The sequence below is a fragment of the Dipodomys merriami genome, unplaced genomic scaffold, assembly GCF_024711535.1.
Source record: "Dipodomys merriami isolate MVZ:Mamm:240054 unplaced genomic scaffold, mDipMer1.0.p SCAF_2, whole genome shotgun sequence".
Taxonomy (NCBI): domain Eukaryota; kingdom Metazoa; phylum Chordata; class Mammalia; order Rodentia; family Heteromyidae; genus Dipodomys; species Dipodomys merriami.
This window is the reverse complement of record NW_027203381.1, coordinates 25,803,183-25,822,269: the sequence shown is the minus strand read 5'-3', so window position 1 is coordinate 25,822,269 and position 19,087 is coordinate 25,803,183.

Genomic DNA, 19,087 nt, shown 5'->3' with positions numbered 1-19,087 from the left:
TTACCCAAGTAGTACTCACTGAAATTTCAGAATGTATCTCTCTTCCAAGATGCAGTCTTCACCGTGAAACATTGTTACTCTACTTAGATTAATATATGAATCTTGAAACCATGGCACACACATGTTATATTGAATCTCTAATAATTAGTCTTACTGGGTAACTCGCAAAATGTTTCCCTTTTTCTTCCCTAGAGTGACAAAAGTCACATATTCAACATGTAGAAAAAGAAATGTTTATCTTTAACTTGGAGACTGAACTGAAACTGCCAGTTAGTTATATCTAAGTTCATTAATTTTATAGAAAGAAGTGAATGGAAGTGATTCTGGTCTAGGTAATAATCTGAGGAGTGAATTTTGGTTCTAGGTTAATATGGAATTTATGGAATTTCCCATTTAGAAAATTATAAAACAACATGCAATGTGAAAAGATTTCTACATTCCACAATTTTATTGAAATGGCATAAACACAAGGGCCTCAAGTTTCTGGAAAGCAAGAATTTTTCTAGCACAATTACATATTTCTACTCAACTGAGGCTCTTTATGAAGATCTTATACTATAGGATATGCATTGAATAAATCAGCAAATATGTGATTTCCAGTAAAAATCAGTCATTTTGCTCTATTTTTTCCTTATTATTGTTGCTATGTGTAATATTGTTCTACGTCTAACTTTTCACTTTGCTACAAAAAATGGCTTTGTACTGGTAGCAAAATTTACTGTGTAGTCCATAGCTTATAAATGATTTGGTAACATCTGGGTGGGATTATGATAGAATTAGCAGAGAAATATACAACATATGGAGGTTGTGAAATCCAAGACAAACAGCATTTAAAGGAGTGTTGTGAAATTCTCTATGGATATAGCAACTAGATATGGCTTTGAATTTCCTCCCTCTTGGAAGTCAGTAATTGCATTTAGGTTTATTCGCATGGATATTTTAGACAGGTGCATCCTTGAAACTAGATATTGTAGAGAGGTGGCAGCCAGTGGCACAAAGTACATATAATCCAGTCACCACACTGGAGAAAAGACCAGAGAATTCAACAGCTGGAATAGCATGCCAGCAGATGCAAGCTATGGCTATTTCAGAAGAATTGACTTCTATGGTTACAGCCAAACTACATCTAGTATCACCTTCATTTAAAACTTGCTCTAGTCACAGATCATTTCTTGTGAAACAAGTAGTAAAAGGTTCTTTAGGCAGATATGGTCATTGAATGAAACAGGATCTGTTATAGCAGTAATTAAAATTAACTGGAACCAGATTCATCAGGAAGAACAATAGTGTTCAATTATAATTGACTCTGGGGGTAGAGAGGAGGAAAGAGAATTGTAGAGAGGTGATTATGATCAAGAAGCATTATGTACATGAATGGATTTCTTAAAATGAAACCCTCTTATCCAACTAGTTGATGTCAATTTAAAAGATGTTATGGACTCTGTTCAATTTTGATAGTGATAAGGAAATATACCAACTTAGCTTCTTATTCTATAATTTGGAGTAGAAATTAAGCAAGTTTTGTATAAGCAAGAAACAAATATGTGCAAAAATTGATGTAAAATTAGAAAGTGCCTAGGTTTACCTTATCTGAGCAACAAAAAAATTATGTTGGAAATAAAACCCAGAAAGTGTAGTTAATTGAGATTTCTTCTGTGTGTCTTGTTTGGAAAATCAAGAGTATGATTAAAAAAAAAACAACAACAGAATTCTTTGATGGGCTCAAATCAAATAATATTCTACCAATATCTCTCTGAATAATATTGGTGATGTTAAAATGTCAACATTGGATTGTGTTGACAAAAAGAAGTGATATTTCTGTAATTCAGCAAGAGCTTCCTTCCAATAAACAACTAGGAATTAGTTAAAGTAGAGCATATTGGTCAGATACTGGCCAGAACATTAACATATATGTAGGTATACATATATATATATATATATATATATATCTTTTTATTTATGTGTGTGAACATTTATAGTTGTTTGACTTAAGCTGGAGACTATGGGGGGGGATGAAACTTTGCCTTCACAGCACATGCTCAGGAGTTACAAGGAATGTGCCAAGAAACATGTCACCTTAAAGAAAAGAGTACTCGCAAAAAGATCACAAAAATTACTAAGAAATTAAAAAGATAAACAAATTACTGGACCCACACATACATGCCAGCTATTTGAGAAGACTGGGAATGGTTGACAAGGCCAATATTGGCAAAAACATAAGATAAAAAATTTAAAAAGTAAGAATACATTTCTTCATCTTAACCAATTGCCTGGTGAAATGAAACATGTCTGTCATTTCAGTCATATGAGAAAGTGAAAATAGGAAGATCACAGTACAATTTGATCAGGCCATAACGAAAGACTCTTCCTGGAAAATAGTGCTATCAGGGCTGATAGAGTGAACAGAAGCCCCAAGTTCAAACCTTAGCATAGAAGGACAGAAAAAAATCAATTAGTCTGGGAAAACAGAGGACAATGCATAAATATAAACTCATTCAATTTCATACTTAAAATGTTCAAACTTTTATGGGATTTATATGGATATATATAACAAATGAATAAATAACTCTAAAGCAAATGAAATAAATAATGTAATACAAACTGTGGAATGCATATGCTTTATTATTATCTGGAATTATTAGTTATCTTTCTCTCCCTCTCTCTTTCTATGAATATATCTATACATATACACACACATATATGTTACATTATAGCATATATATTGCATTATATCATATCAGTGCTGTTCTGTGAATATTTAGGCATTGAGTTTTTTCTGTGTCTTGAACACAGTATAAGGGTTTCTTATTATTTCTTAGTTGAATTTATTTATACACTTAAAAGTTATCTTTCAAATAAGAAGGAGTAGACAATCATGTTGCTCCTTAAATGAGTGTAAAAAGTTCAAAATAATCTGCTCTCCAGTGGCTCATACTTGTAATCCTAGCTACTCCGGAGGCTGAGATCTAAGAATCAGAGTGCAAAGCCAACCTTGGCAGGAAACTCCGTGAGACTCTTATCTCCAATTAACCACCAGAAAACTGGAAGTGGCACTGTGGCTGAAGTGGTAAAGCACTCGCCTTGAGCTGAAATGCTGAGGGTCAGCTCCCCGGCCCAGAGTTCAAGCCTCATTACCGACAGAAAAATAGTTCAAGATAATATGGCATAGAATGTATATTCATTAAGGGAACTTAATAACCTAATAACATGTAGACCCAGAAAATGTGTATAATTTATAGTATTGTCACATCTTGTGGATAGTAATTTTATTAATAGTTTTGTATTAGTACGAAAGGATGTTTCCACAGGAGTATATGATCTTACTCTTTCTGACTTAGTATTTTGTTTTCACTATTTACTTTTTGAGAACACTCTATGGGAAATAGGCAAAATTTAAAATTTGCTTCCAAGATGACCCTCTATGGCTTATATCTATAATTCTAACGACTCAGGAGGTTGACATATAAGGATTACCATTCCAAGGTAGCCCATGCAGAAAAATCCCATAAACATCATCTTCAATTTACCAGTGAAATGCAATCCTGGAGTGTTAAGAACTCATGTTAGAGTACTATTAGTGAGAAAAGTGATCAAAAGCACAGGTCCTGAGTTCAAATCCTGGTAACAACCACAGCAAACATAAACAAGCAATTAAATTGCTTTCAAACTACACTTATTTTGTTTTGTTAGTTCTGTATTAATCTTTTTAAAGTTCCTGTGATATCTTCTTCACCTTTAGCAACCTCTGAAAATGTAATTACCTTATGTCATTAGGTCTCAATACCTGACAAGATGTACATCATATGGGACACAGGAGAGACATTTTGTCAAAAAGATGAGGTTATAAATCTGAATATAGTGTCTCAGCATGAATATCTTCTTCTATCTACTCAAATAAACAAAATAGAATTCATCTTTGTCTCAAAATAATACATAGATATTCTTGTCTGCCAATGTGAATCTTTGGGTTTCTGATCCATTTTCACCAAAGACCAGTTCCTCAGAGTGAAATTACACAAATAGGATGTCCTGGTCTATTTTCACACAAAAGACTTCACTGAGAGGATACCTAACATGTTGGGTATTTTTTTAACCCATCTTGGTCAATTCCATGTCCTTCCTTTCATTTCATAGTAGGCTTTAAGAAAGTGTGTGTGTCACTGTTTGTGTGTCTTTGTCTTCCTTGTCCATATCTCTGCCTTTCTCTCTCTGTCTCTCTCTTTCTCTCTCTTTCTGAGTCACCTGCTAGTGAATCAACCACATTTTAGAATTAGACATAAGAATATTTTAAAATTAGTTTACACAATTTTATTTAAGTATATATGTACTCTATTTATGATAAGGCATGGGTCCTCAGAATATAGTTCTGACCCAAACTATGAATTTTTTTGGCCCAAAGTAAACTAATGCTCCCAGAAACAAATAAGATGTGTCACAGTAACTCAGGATTTACAATCCCTTTCAGGACTGCCTGTTGCCCTTAGCAATCCCTAAAGCAAAAACAAACAAAACAAATCCATTCAGCATATCTTCATGAAACTGTCTGGGATGTGACAAAACTTTGAGAAACAGTTTTGTGATAATGGTTTTTCACTTTATTGGTACTTCTCCAGAGGAGGTAGTGAATGGCTGCTTTCAAATACATTGAGCTATCAAAGGCTCAAGTCAGTAAAAAACCTCCATGGAATAATTGGGGAGGGAAGAAAAAGGGGGGGAAAGAACATAAAAGGAATGAAAAGGAAAGCAGACTCTATCAATACAAAAGCCTAAGGAATATGTTTGGGGGAAAAGATGACGCAAAACAAAATTGAGAATAGTTATTAGCGTATGAAGGAAGGCAAATAAAACAATGAGATCTATGGTGCCTGTCCACCTGCCTCAAGTCCAAGTCCAGCTCATCTAACAGTTTTTCCTTCCATTTTGTATACATGAGTTTCATCAGACGACTGCCAATGAAATGGGGCTTAGATCTTTTGTTTGTTTGTTTTCTCACTGTCAGAAGAAACAAGAATTTGATGAGATTCAGTGGCAATTCTTATAACATCCTCTTTAAGAGAGAAATGCATACTGAGTTGTCTTAAAGAAAAAACAAGTAGTGTTTTTTGTGTTCATTCATAAAATAATATGCAGATCATAATAAATAGTAAAATACAGTATTGTGCACAAAAAGAGAAAAAAGAATTTCAAGTTGCTGGGCGCCAGTGGCTCACTCCTGTAATCATACCTACTCAGAATCTGAGGATCACCGTTCAAAGCCAGCCCAGGCAGGAAAGTCCATGAGACTCTTATCTCCAATAAACCACTAGAAAACCGGAAGTGGCCTTGTGGCTCAAACGGTAGAGCGTTCACCTTTAGCTGAATAGCTGAGGGATAGCCCCCAGGCCTAGAGTCCAAGCCCTATGACCAGAAAAATAATAATAATTTCAAGGAGTCAGAGGGCCAAAATTTGTTAATACAATCTGTACTTAATTGTACTCCTTAAAATACCATAGAGTGCATATATGTGTAAAATAAATTGAAACTCATCTTCTAGCTCCTGGAATACCATAATGGTAAGTCAAAGGAGAATATGGAGATCTTCAGGCAAAGCTGATGACATAGGACAATGTGGGCAATTGGCAATTGGAAGACATAAATGGCTCCCATAGTCCACAAATGTACAAAGAGCTGGAAGTCACCTTGTCTGGAAAGAATAGTTTAGATTGGGTGGTTATCAAACTAGAAAAGCAATGCAACCTGTTTATAAATATCAAAGCTAGTTGGCTTGCTACTGCTAGGGTAGAGGAAGAGGATTCCAGCTAATAGGCTAAACATAGTCACTGGGGCTTGTCCAGGAAATCTATTCAAAATCAAACTAAAAGTGTACAGTGGCTAAAAAGAGTAAAGAGATCCCACACACTTGCCAGTGACAGTTATTTTCAACTCTTTAAGGAGTCATAGGAGCAGCGTCATAACACATAAAGTGAATGCAGTGAGAATGAAAGAATAGAAATAATCTAATAGCTGGGGAAGATCAGGTGATCAGGATTGCTGGAAGTTGGGTTTCTTGTCTGTGGCCTCAGCTGTCTCTGTGACTTTGAGTTGTTTAACCTTCTAGTAAGCAGTATCCTCCACCCTAAGATGACTGACTAAATGTTTGCAGAGTATTGCTCTGCTTAGAAACACTATTATTTTCTATTCACGATAGTGTTCCCAATTATATGGTGAGCTGCTCCTCCAAAATATGTTTATGTGATAATGGTTGTTCTTTCAAACAATCCTGTGTGGTAGCTCATATAGAAAGCACTATAGCTCATTTTAAAGATAAGAAAATGAAGGCCTAGTAAGGTAAGATGCCTTTCTCAAGGTTGTTTTGCTAATTAGTACCAGCACAAAGACTAGAAACATGAGCCCGCTGCACTTGTAACAATATCACCTTATTCCTTTCTGCAGGAAAATTTAAAGCTTTATATGAGAAAATCATTTTCTTATGCGTGTTTCTTCAATTGTATAACTTTAATAGTGACGAAAACTTTTGAGAAAAATAGGAAAAGATTTAGGATTAGAAAAAAAAGAAAACGCATGTATTTGTGTGGAAGGAAGAAAATGTACACGGAGTTAAAATAAGCAATTAATTGGTAGATTTTGTTTGGAAGATAAACTGTATTCAAGGTTCCTTCTAAATGTGGTCAGAGCTAGTATTTATTTTTCTTATTTATTTATTTTTACAATATGTAATGTTTTGAACTCAGAATCACATGTTTGCCTGGCCTAGTGTGACACTACTTAGTGACATCATCAGTACTGATTCCCACTGGTTATTTTAGGACAGAGTTTAGCTTCTCACTCAGGCATGAGTCTGCCTATAATCTGCTTACTCTTTGGCCTCACAAATGTGCAACTGTATCTAGCAAAAAAAAAAAAAAATATCTAGCTTTCCTACTGCAAGAAGTAGAAGTCTGAGAAGAGTAGTTTCATCAACTTTTCTGCCCAGGGTGGCCTCAAACCACAATTTTCTTCTTAGGTTCCTAGGTAGCTAGAACCACAAGTATCAACAACTCAGGCAGAGGTTTTAAAGTGCAAACCATTTGCCCAAAATGGCTTCTATAATCTAACAGACATATCTTGTCTGTGGTCATTTGTTTGTTTGTTTATTTAGTTGCCAGTACTATGGTTTGAACTCAGGGTCCATTGTCTGGGCCTGGCTTCTTTACTCCTGGCTGGCCTTCAACCTTTGAGGCTATGTCTCCAGTTCAACTTTTCTGCTTTCTTAATTGGCGATCGTGTATCAAAGACTTTCCTGCCTGTGTTGCCATTGAATCACAGTCCTCCAGCTCTCAGCTTCCTGAGTCGGAAAACCTCTTATAAAGCATAAAATATGATAAATGGTTTAAGAGATGCATAAGTAGGACACAATCAGAAATTTTAAAAGAGTCTTTTCTAGAACCTAGGTAAAGGTAGAGTAGGGTAAGGGAAGTTTTGAGAATTTCACATATTTTTAAGCCTGGAAACAAAGTGGATCATCTTCAGGCTTAAAAAAAAAAAATGTAAAATCAAATAAGATACGTTGGTAAATGTAGATAACTAGAAATGCTTAGAACAATGATTAACACAACTTTTTCAGGTGACAGAAAATGATAACACCTCTTTCAGTTATTTCTTTTCTTCTCTTGATCATTTCCTATATTTTCATTCTTTGTTCTGCGTTTTGCTTTGAGTGGACCCAAGATAAGAATATAGTAGCCTGTGTTTAATGATCCAGAATATCATAGTGGAAAAACTATGAGAATAGAAGTCTGCTAGTGAAATAAGGTACCTGGCCCTATAAAGGATCCACAAGAATTATCATACAACAATAAATACTGTGGATTCATAAAACTAGGCAATTCTATACAGTAAACATAATTCTCCCTTAATTAATAATGGGTAGGGAAATCTAAACAAAGCTATTGATGTTGTGGGCATCTATAATTATAAGCCTAAGTATAAACTTAAATATTACACAAGACAAAAATATTTGAAGAAAATGACATGTAATATACTAGTGTATAGTTAATTATAATGTTTATAGGCACCTATTTTAGTTGTAACAAAGGAACTCAATAAATAGAGATCATTGGAAAAATAAACACTATATCATTTTGTTAATCTAACAAAGAAGCATTAAGTGAAGGTAGATACTTTAAGATTCATATTCAAGCTAGCAGTGTAGGTTGGCATATAACCTTACTTTCTGGATGTCAGACAATTGAACAAGTCGGACATGACATAGTGTTTCCAGAATATTCTTTAGAGGAAATATCCAGAAAACTCTGAGACTAAAGATTTGAGAAAATAAATAAATAGCAGAGTGTGATCTTCTGCTAGGGTACAAATAAAAATCAAGTTTTGCTTTAGGTGAAAAGGTGTGTCAGTTTGAAAGCTGACATTTAGCAAAATAGTCCCTTGGGGAGCGGAGGCTACCTGATGCCATTCACTTATTAGATGGTAATAGCAACTTCTCATTTACACAACCAAATGCCTCCATGTTATCTAATATGATCACCTCTACATTCAAAATTAAAGCCTGCCATCTTACAAAGCAGAAGAAATAACTGTGTTGCTACAGTTCGATGGAGAGAGCAGGCATAATTAGCAAGAACTCCAACAAGAACTTTGTTCTTCTGATGTTCCAACCTTTCTGAGACAGGCACAGGGTTACCTTCCATATCTCTGGGTTTTGTGTTGAGGAAGAAATAATTATAGGGATTTCAGAGACAAAGACAGATATGCTTGAGCCCTTCAAGCAGCCTGATCATTCAAAGAACACATGGTTTGGAAATGCTGGAGGTATCTGGGTGGGAGTATGATGAAGACATTATGTTCTAATTGTCTCAAGGTTCATCAAAATTCTCCTACAGAGATGAGGAAACCAAAGGATGTTATTTATTTTTGTCAGAGCATATCTTGCTCGATGGATCTTTCTATGTCTGCATAAACAAATTTTCCTCTCCTGATTCTTTCAAGGGAGGTAAGATCCCACTTCTTGTTTTTCTCTAAGTCTCCAGCCTTCAATCCTGGCTTAGAGAAACTATACTAGAACAGCAGGAATTAATGTTCCTTATAGAAGTTCGATATACCAGGTGTTACTGCATTTAATCACTCTAGGATCCTGTGGGTTGTGTTTTATTATCATCACTTTACACATAAAAAATTGGAGACACAGGTATAGCAACTGGAACATACATCTCACAGATGGCTCTTCCAGGATTTAACCTGTTTATTTTGTAAACTTGTGCTCTGACCAGTCTTTAAAAACTAATTTGTATCTTTACTATACGTGCTATTAATACACTATGAAGATGTTTATATTCCAGAGCTTTGATGGGAGGTTGCAGGCGATGCTTCCTTTTTTGAGAAGATGAGTATCTGACAGATGAATAAATCACAGGACCCTAGGCAGAAAATAGTTACTCACCATTAGGCAGACAAGATGTGCTACCTATATTTTTTTCTTTTCTTTTGAATGAAGACATGGGGTGTTTAAGAACATAAACAGATATCTCTATCCTGAGAGGTTCACTGATGATTTCAGAAGCAAATAGGCTTCTAAGTGCAAATAGGCTTCCATCATGAGTTAACACTATTTTGGTAAGAAATTAAGAATACTAACTCCTCATAAGTGAAGCCAAAAATGGACTGGAAACATCAGACATAGAAGAGTCCCTTAATGGTCATTGAGTAAATGGATTATAAATATAGACTCATAGAGAGGAAAAAATTTCAAAAGAAAAATGAAATTTTTTTAGGTACTGGATAGGTTCTGAAATCCCTTGTAATAAACATTAATAAACATAAAGCAGCAATTTTCAAGGGAGTTCATTACATGTTACAAAGAAGTGTAATATGCCTGGTGAAATGACCTAAAGATAAATAAACGTGCATTTTACTATCAATCTACTCATATTTTCTTGGGATATTTGCTATCAATATATTCATGCTGTATCAGGGAAAAAATGAATGGATATATCCTTTTGATATGATATGGAAAATACTATAATTCCATGTATAATATCCATGTTTTTAAAAACTAAAAGCTCATTCTAAGCATTTTGGATCAAGATTTCCATAGAAGTGTCACAATGTGTAGCAAATGTCTAGAGTATAAATATGTATCATTGTAATAAGGAGAATATTTGTAAGTACCAGTTAGAGAAAAGATGTCTGGGTTGGAGGCACACTCATTTGATGGTGTGCTAGCTAAAGAGTGAAAGTGTCAGTCCTGGTCTGAGAAAGAAAGAGAGATAAAGAGATAGGGAGAGAGGGAGAGAGGAAAGGAGAGGGAGGGAGAAGAAGGGAAAGGAGAAAGAGAGGAAGAGAGAGATGGAGAGAGGGAAGGTGGGAGAGAGGGAAAGAGGGAGAAAAGAAGGTAGAGAGGAAACAAGGAAAAAAGAGGAAAGGATGAGGAAGTAAGGAAAGGAGAGAGAGAGGGAAAGAGAGAGAGAAGACAATAGGAAAGAAGAAGGAAGAAATTCCATAAAGAAATATAATACAATATACCTGAAGTCAAATTTGTCATGAACTTTGGACAACTTCATTTAGTGTTTTACCAATTCTGTGCAGAAAGCCTTAGTAAAATTGGAGAGGATATAAGTATCTCATTGAATCTAACAAAATTGAATAATGAGATACTACCGGAGGTCAGTGAGAAGAAAACTGTGTAATGTATTATTATTAGTGTTATAATATTATCCAACACTTATTTGTTTGTAAATAAATCCTTCATTATGTTTTGTTTGCTTATTACTAGTTTTAGCATGGATATTAAACTTTGCAACTAGGCATGTGTGACGAAAGAAAAAAACCAAGAGAGAAAAATGGAATATAATTAGCCTACATATTTTGACTGGTAAAAAGGTGCCCAATTATCTCAAATGGTAGTAGTTAGACACAACAAAAAAACAAAAAATATGAATAGAAAAGGAAGATCAAATTATCAAAAAGAGGCCAAAGAATTGACAAGGAGAAAATGAGGAAATTTCATATAATCTACACCTTAAAAATTTGGAAAATATGAGAAGGCAGAAAGCAGGAAAAGAAAGAAAGGGTTGACCTGAAAGTAGATTTAAAAACAGAAGTAAAGGATAGAGAAGAAAGAAGTGAAATTTATAATTATTCCCACTCTGTAAGTGGAGAATTGAAGAATCCACTTGCCTGAGGACTGTGGCAAGCCTTTCCTATAAACAGAGTGAGTGGTGAAGACACACAAACCTAATTTTATTCATTGTTTTAGATCTACTCAGAGTTTCGTAAGAAATTTGAGTTAGCTCTCTGAGCTTCTATTTGGTTTGTAAAATGTGATTTGCAATGTAGTATGTTTGTTTTGTGTGCTAGAGAAAAACATACACAAGGAGATTCACAGCTGTTGGGCCCTTAACAAACGGCACCTTTTATTAGTGTTCATTTTCATAGGCACTTAATCATAGGTTTTATTTTTCATGTCAATTTATGTCTGTTATTGTTATACTGACCTTTAATTTCTCCAACTAGGCTATCTTATGTTGCCATAACAAACAACTTTAAAATCTCAGGGGTTTATGCCTCTTTTATTTCAGTGATACCTGTGCTCTAATGTATCCTGGCTCTAGGATCAACACTGATATAGGCTCTATCATTCAGAAGACAATGGGTACCATGACAGTTAGAAATTAAGCACTAATTCTTAGTGCTTAAAGCAAGACACATGGCCAACTCAGGTGCAAGTTGACAGTGAATTGCAGTTCTATCTTTTGCCTAGAAAGGGGAAATTATGAAAACTATCAAAATCATAACTGTGTTTCTTGTCTCCTCCACGGAGTTTTATTATTAAAAGTATAATGCAGAACATCAGTGGTTAATGCACACACAACATTAAGAGTAGTATCTAGCATACAGTGCTCATGAAATCTGCTGGACCATTGGGTCTATGATTATTAAAATCGCATCTAAGACCTGATCATGGTTCCTGTTGCCTTGCTGCACTATTAACACATTGGCCTAGTGTTCTGCACAATCTACTTTGTCTCTTATTTGTTGAATTGAATTGTATAGTGTGCCAGTAGCATGGCTGGGATCACCCATCAGCTGGCTGACCCCCGCACATGTAGGTTTGTCAGTTCCATTTCCCCCACCAAACACCAATGCACTTCCCTGAGCATCCCTCAGCCATGATTTTTCCATGTTGGCCACATAATTGGCCTTAATGTAAATGTGTCCAGACACACAAAACATGTTGTGAAGTCTGTAGCAGCAGTTTCAGTTGACTACCAGCTGCCATCACGTTGTGGGCATGCATAAACCCTCCTGTACCTAATAAATAATAATGCCTGTCTTAGAAACCTAATAGCATACAGGGTACAAGGGGAACATTTCATTTCAATAACTACTGTACAAACGAACAAAAGTTATACCAGAGTTAAAAAACAAAAACAAAGTGTCAGTCTTTTCTGACAACAGAGTTCTCATCGGTGTGGAGTTTCACTGGATTCTGTCCCTTTATTTGCATGACTCTAGTCCACTTAGAGGTAGAACATGTAACTGAATCAGGAAAAGAGGCACTGTAATTTAGTCTTCTTTTGTTTATTCCTGTGCTAAAGGACCTTAAATATTCCACTTAATGTATTCTGGCTATATGATTATGTACCTAAATAATGAAGAAAGTGGTGTTCATATAACCTATTTTTCCCAAAAGATATGGCAAGAGATTGACAGAAGAAGGAATATGAAAAGTGTTAAATGAAAAGTGTTGAATGTGTTAAAATTGTTTTGCAAATATCAGAGAACATGAGTTAACAGATTTTGTTTTATTTTTTGGTATTTTTATTACTTGTTTACTTTTTCGTGTTTGTTCTCATTCAATGTTCTGCCAAAAGTTCTGCATAACTTCCCTAAAGGTCATAGTTAATGACTAGTAAGTCCAGTTGAGAAAAGAATACTCTGCTATCAGTCAAGTCCTGGAGAGCAGTGCTTTGCTTGTGCTGTACAATTGTAGGTGAGTTCTTCTCATTCCATTCATATTTCTCTAGCCTGGAATTAGGATGACTAAAATGGACTGAGCTCTAAGAAGTGAGAACTAAATTTAACATATGTGCTTCTAAATGTAAGAGCTATGGGAGAGTTATGGTAATGTTACTAGATGTGCCTTGTTGGAAAATTTGGGGGAACGGTAAACTTTTCAGGTTTGGGAAGCAATGTTTTCCAGAAGCAATATTTCCAGACCAGATCATGGATCATCTGGTCTTTTTTTGTCTGTCACATCCTGCTTTTACTTCAGGGCAGTCTACACAATTAAGCTACTCTTTTATCAAGAGTCTTTGTTATGATGCTCATAAAAAGTCTCCCTCTTAGACTGCAATGTACTTATTTTTTACTCCCACATTTATAGGTAGGTGTGTTCATTTCACTTATTAAGGAAACTTGATTCATTTCCTATGTTGGCATTCATCTTCTTTCTCTATAGTTGCACACTCTAAATGCAGGTTCAGTAAAGTAATCCAAATATTCCTGAATTGGGTAGTCATTTGCAGGAAATTTTATGGGGACTTTGGTTGTTACGTAAATAATATCATTGATCACTTTTCATATGGATTCATACCTCAATTGTAAAATTCATGTACAAATGAACTACACAAAGCTTGCTCCTAATATTGTCTGAAAACTGAAGATAATATTGGATTATCCATGGAAAATTCATGAAAAAATAAAGCAGAGAGAAAATTCAAGAGACAAGAATGAAATTTAAAAAGTAAAGAAATAGAAAACAGAAGAGAATGACACAATAAAAGAAGGAACACCTTGGAGACAGAGGAAAACATAAAGAAAGTAAACCAGACTTAAATAAATAAAACAGCTTTTACTGTTTCTCATTCAGAACATAGGAAGGATTGATACAGGAGAAGGAAGGGAAGTTTGGTAAATCAATGTTTTTACTTTTATATCTTTTCTTTATTGGGCAATAGTTTTATCATTTGAACAAATAAATTCTTAAATATTGAATATTAGGACTTGCTATCCTTTACAATGTATAAAAAGCCTACACACATAAAGTAGGTATTGTTTAAAATTGAATACAATGAATTGTTTCTTATTATATTCCTTCTCCTTCCTTCCCTTGCCCACCTATCTTGTAATATTGTCTTTTATTTATATACACTTGTTAATCTGGGTCAAAAGACAATTATTATTTTCTCAGGAAAGTTTTAAATAGCTTATTTTTAAATCAATTTCCAATATGTATTCAAAGAACAATCACAGTTTGAATTATTTCCTATGTTGATTTCTGTATGTCCTGCTAGATTGTGAAGACACAGACAATGCACTTGATGAAATGATATGTATGAAAATCTTGACATTCTTGCTGACTGTCTATTTCTGTGTTTTGTTTCTAGTTAATAAAGAAGAAATATAAAATCAGGAAAAAAAGAAAACACTGATTAAAGACTTACTTGGTGACAGGGAAAAAGATCAATAATTTAAGTACATTGTGCACATTGTGCATTCAATCTTTCAGCAGCAGGAATCATGCCTGTATTATTGGCAATTCCGTACACACACACACACACACACACACACACACACACACACACACACACACACACACACACACACACACACTCACACATATCCACAAAGCCTAGTGTGGGTGGCTTATACCTGTAATCCTGTCATTATAACTACTTGATCTGAGGATCAAGGTTTGAAACAAGCTGAGGCAGGAAAGTCCATGAGATTCTTATCTCTGATGAGCTACAAGAAAGAAAGAAAGAAAGAAAGAAAGAAAGAAAGAAAGAAAGAAAGAAAGAAAGAAAGAAAGAAAGAAAGAAAGAAAGAAAGAAAGAAAGAAAGAAAGAAAGAAAGAAAGAAAGATCGATCACCTAGTGTTGGTGGCTCACTCCTGTAATCCTAGCTACTCAGGACACTGAGATCTGAGGATCACGGTTCAAAACCAGCTCTGGCAGGAAAGTCACTGATACTTTTTTCCAATAAACCACTAGAAAACCAGAAGTGGAACTGTGGTTCCAGTGGTAGAGCACTTGCCTTGAGCTGAAGAGCTAAGGGACAGCAGCCAGGCCCAGAGTTCAAGTCCCATGACCGACAAAAAAATAAATAAATAAAAATCCCCATGTGATTTTTGTTGTTGTTGTTGTTCCTTTTGTATGTTCTTCCCCCAGGGTATCACCCCTGTTGTCACTGTTTTTTGATTCCGGCACCCTGCATCTTGTATATGCATTTTTCTAGTTTTGAGGAGGGGAAGGGAAATTTAAAAAATGCTGAAATAAGGATACAGTTCGACCCATTGTAACAATGAGATGTACAAGAAACTGTGTTGAAAACAAACCATACAACTTGGGGCAGGTGGAGGAGTTTGGGAGGTGGGGAGGAAAGGCATGGTAGGGAAAAAACAAGTAGCTAACAATGCTTGACAAGAAATATACTCATTACCTTATTCATGTAACTGTAACCTCTCTGGACAGTATTTTTACTATTAAAATATATACAAAAATAAATAAATAAAACCAAACGTAGATGTCACTGTTGAAGTGGTAGAGTGCTTGCCTTGAGCAAAACAAGCTCAGCCACAGCTCTGTGTGTGTGTGTGTGTGTGTGTGTGTGTGTGTGTGTGTGTGTGTGTGTGAGTTGTAGGGCTTGAACTCTGGTCCTGGGCGCTGTCCCTCAGCTCTTCAGCTCAAGAGTAATGCTCTACCTCAAGAGCCAAAGTGCAACTTTCAGTTTTCTGAGTGGTTTTTTGGAGATAACTGTCTCACAGACTTTCCTGCTGGCGCTGGTTTGAACAGTGCTCTTCAGATCTCAGCCTTCTGAGTAGCTAGGATTACAGGTGTGAGCCACTGGCACTTGGCTTCACAGCTTCTAAGCCCACAATTCAAGCTCCAAGACCAGCAAAAAGCAAAACAATACAAAGCAAAATAGTTATAGTAGTAGTAGTAGTAATAGTAATAATGCTTTGTAAAAGGTAATTTCTAGAAAATGATATGACTTGGCCATAGAAACCAAAATGGAAATTATCAGAGTGTAAAACATTCCTATCATGACAAAATACTCTGTAGAAAACAGTTATTAAAGAATGTGTGTGTGTGTGTGTGTGTGTGTGTGTGTGTGTATTTTTAATGATTCAGAATTAATCTATTTCCATTGATTTCTCAACAGTGAATATTTGTTATGATTTTTTTCTACTGTTCTTTGAGGAGAATAATTTGTTAGACAGAACACACCAATCAATCTTTTATTGTTCTAATGCTGCAGCTAACAGATTCCATAATATTCAGGTTCAAATTCTTGATAGACCTCTGCAAAGTGATTGGTGAAATTTATGAGCACAGCTGGTTTGCAGTTGTAAAACCCTATATTTTTTAATGCAAATGGCATCTGTGCCTGCTAATTGGATACTTTGGCATACACACATAAATTGTCTGGAAATTAGAAAGGTGTATTTCTTAAATTCTGCTTCATCTTGCCATTTTGAGAATCATTGCTCAGATTCATTTTTCTTCCTTTTTATCCTTGTAAAGGGGGTGAAAAAAAGTCTTCTTCTTGCTGTACAGTTTGCCCACTGGGAAAGTATTCATTCTATCTCTAGTCCAGACTTAATCCTTTCAAGTGCTGAACTAAACCACTGTATGCGGTGGTACCTGCTATTCTAAATAAGTTTGGGCTCTGTGATCATTGCTACCTGTCTAGGAAGAAAGGAGGAATTAAACCGGTGGATGCCACAGGCAATTCTGTCTCAGAAGTTAGATTCAAACTTAACTCGGAGGCTGTAGCAAAGTAGTCAGGACCAAGCCTTCCCCAGCTGTCTGAATATTTTTGTTCTCTGTTGGCATTGTCTAGTTCATAATGCAGTAGCAACAACGGGAAGAAATGTTGTTTTCTCAAAAGTTGCATGCAAAGTTTATTAAGTTTGCTTTCATAATTATTGGGCACCCTATAAAAAATGACTTGGACTCCAGAGCCTATCTGTCTCCTACTTAAACAGATTGCTTTATCATTCTTCCATGCACTGCTAATTTCCATTAGAAAGCTTGCTAACCTAGTATTGATGATTACAAACCATAATCAGAAGGTGAAAAGGGCTCGCCCACTCTGATCTGCAGTAAAGCCGATACTAGCTATCTGGGAAGAAAAGAAACTCAAAGGAGTAAACACCAAATTGCTGGTGTATCTGCTCTTTTAATGTAGCACTACAAAGTGTGAAACATGAATGCAGAGATGAATTGAAAGAGAAAGATTTCTCAGAAATTTAATCCTTTTAGAATAAAAAGCTTGGCTTGTAGTTGAAGGAGACTTTTCACCTCAAGGTTACAGCTTAAATCCCGCCTGGATTTACATATAGTATTCAAATTCAATTATTTTTGAGCTTTTTTTTCCTACAGTGTTGTATCATTACTCTGCATATATTGTTCATGCCCACGGGGTGTTTTGCACATCTGTCCGCTACTCCATTGCCTGCTTTTGTGGCTAGTATGATCTAATCATTTAAATTGTCCAGTTGGGATATTATAAATAGGTTTATTCTCCTTTCTCTGTGACTACCCAGGTATAAGCAAATTGGAATCAGACTTCTTGGCTTTTGATGTTTAACAAGAAAAATAAAATTATGTATGAAATAAGGTAGTGCTTAATTAGGCTTTGACATTTGGAAATACCTGTTTTGTCTTTTACCTATTTGATTTACACACGCCAGAATAGCATCATGATTTTCATTTTATCTTTTATTGACTATTTAAAATATAACTATATGAAGGAAAATTAGATACAAGTAAACATATTGTTAAATGTAATATATATGTATAAAGATAGCAATAATTTTTAGAAACAAATTTTGATTATGAACTGTAGATGGCTAAAAAAAATGCCCAAGCCTAAGCTTAGTTAACTATTTAAGTAGGAATAAAAACGTAGTTTTGCAAAAAAAAATAAAAAAAAATTAAAGTTTCGAGCAAAATGACATCAGGTAAGTAATTTGTAATACATACATTCTTTGTGAGTGAAAAATGTAATGATCTGAGTTCAATAAACAAAACTTGATACAGGAGATAAGAATAAGTTAGGCACCACAAAAAAAGATGCTTTGACATTCTAGAAAGACAGAAGCTGAAACTAGAGGGAGGACTTTGGAGAAGATGAAATGTTTTACATGAAGCTTGGTATTTTAAATGAAATAGGAGACATTTGAGAGATCTGGAGCCAAACTAAGACAGCACTCTTCTCTTCTGCTAATCAGTTGTCCCTGCCTTTGTCCTCAGTCCCGACATCCCCACCAGGAGCAGTATATGTTGAGATGCAGCCCTGTCCTGCAGAATTCAAAACTCTCTTGTCCCTGAAATAGTGAGAAGTCCTTTGAAGAGAGTGGGATAAGAAGCCTAGCTGAGGATTTCAGCAAAGAAAAAGAAGCAAGCTCAGATTGTGGTTTGGGGCTTTAACATTTTTCTTTCATTCTGTTTTAGAGCCATCAATTGCCTTCTACAGACATTGAATTCACTTACAAAGTTAAAACAGAGAAATAAAGTGGAATGCAATGATCAGGAAATTCCATTTGTTGTTTTTTTTCTTCCTTTTCATCATTTTGTTGAATGTGTGCAGCACTGTATGAGGTTATTCATTTGTACCCAAACAGGAATATAGGATTTGCCATATTGGATCAGTCCATTGGTCCATCAATGTTGTATTCTCACTGCCTCTGGCACCAGATGATACATGAAGCACCGGCGGAGAGCAAGTACCCCCACCAGCCCCATAAGGCAGCGAGTCAATTGTGCAGTGCAATATATGAGGTGAAAGTCTTCACTGCTCAGGATGGGACTATATGAATGGAATCAGGATCGGAAGATGTCTAACCAGGGTAGAGACTGAATCAGTTGAAGACACATTTAAGCTGTTCTTACCTTTAGAAATTGTGTCCAGAGTCTTCCTGCTCACTTTCAATTATAAGAACTATTATTTATCTCACAATAATAAATTGAAATAGTGGTGTCAAACAGCCCCAATCTAGCAAGATGAAGACAAAAGTGTATGATAACTGACACATGGATGCTTTTTTCTCTGTGAAAGCATAAATGCAGTCACAAGCAGAGTT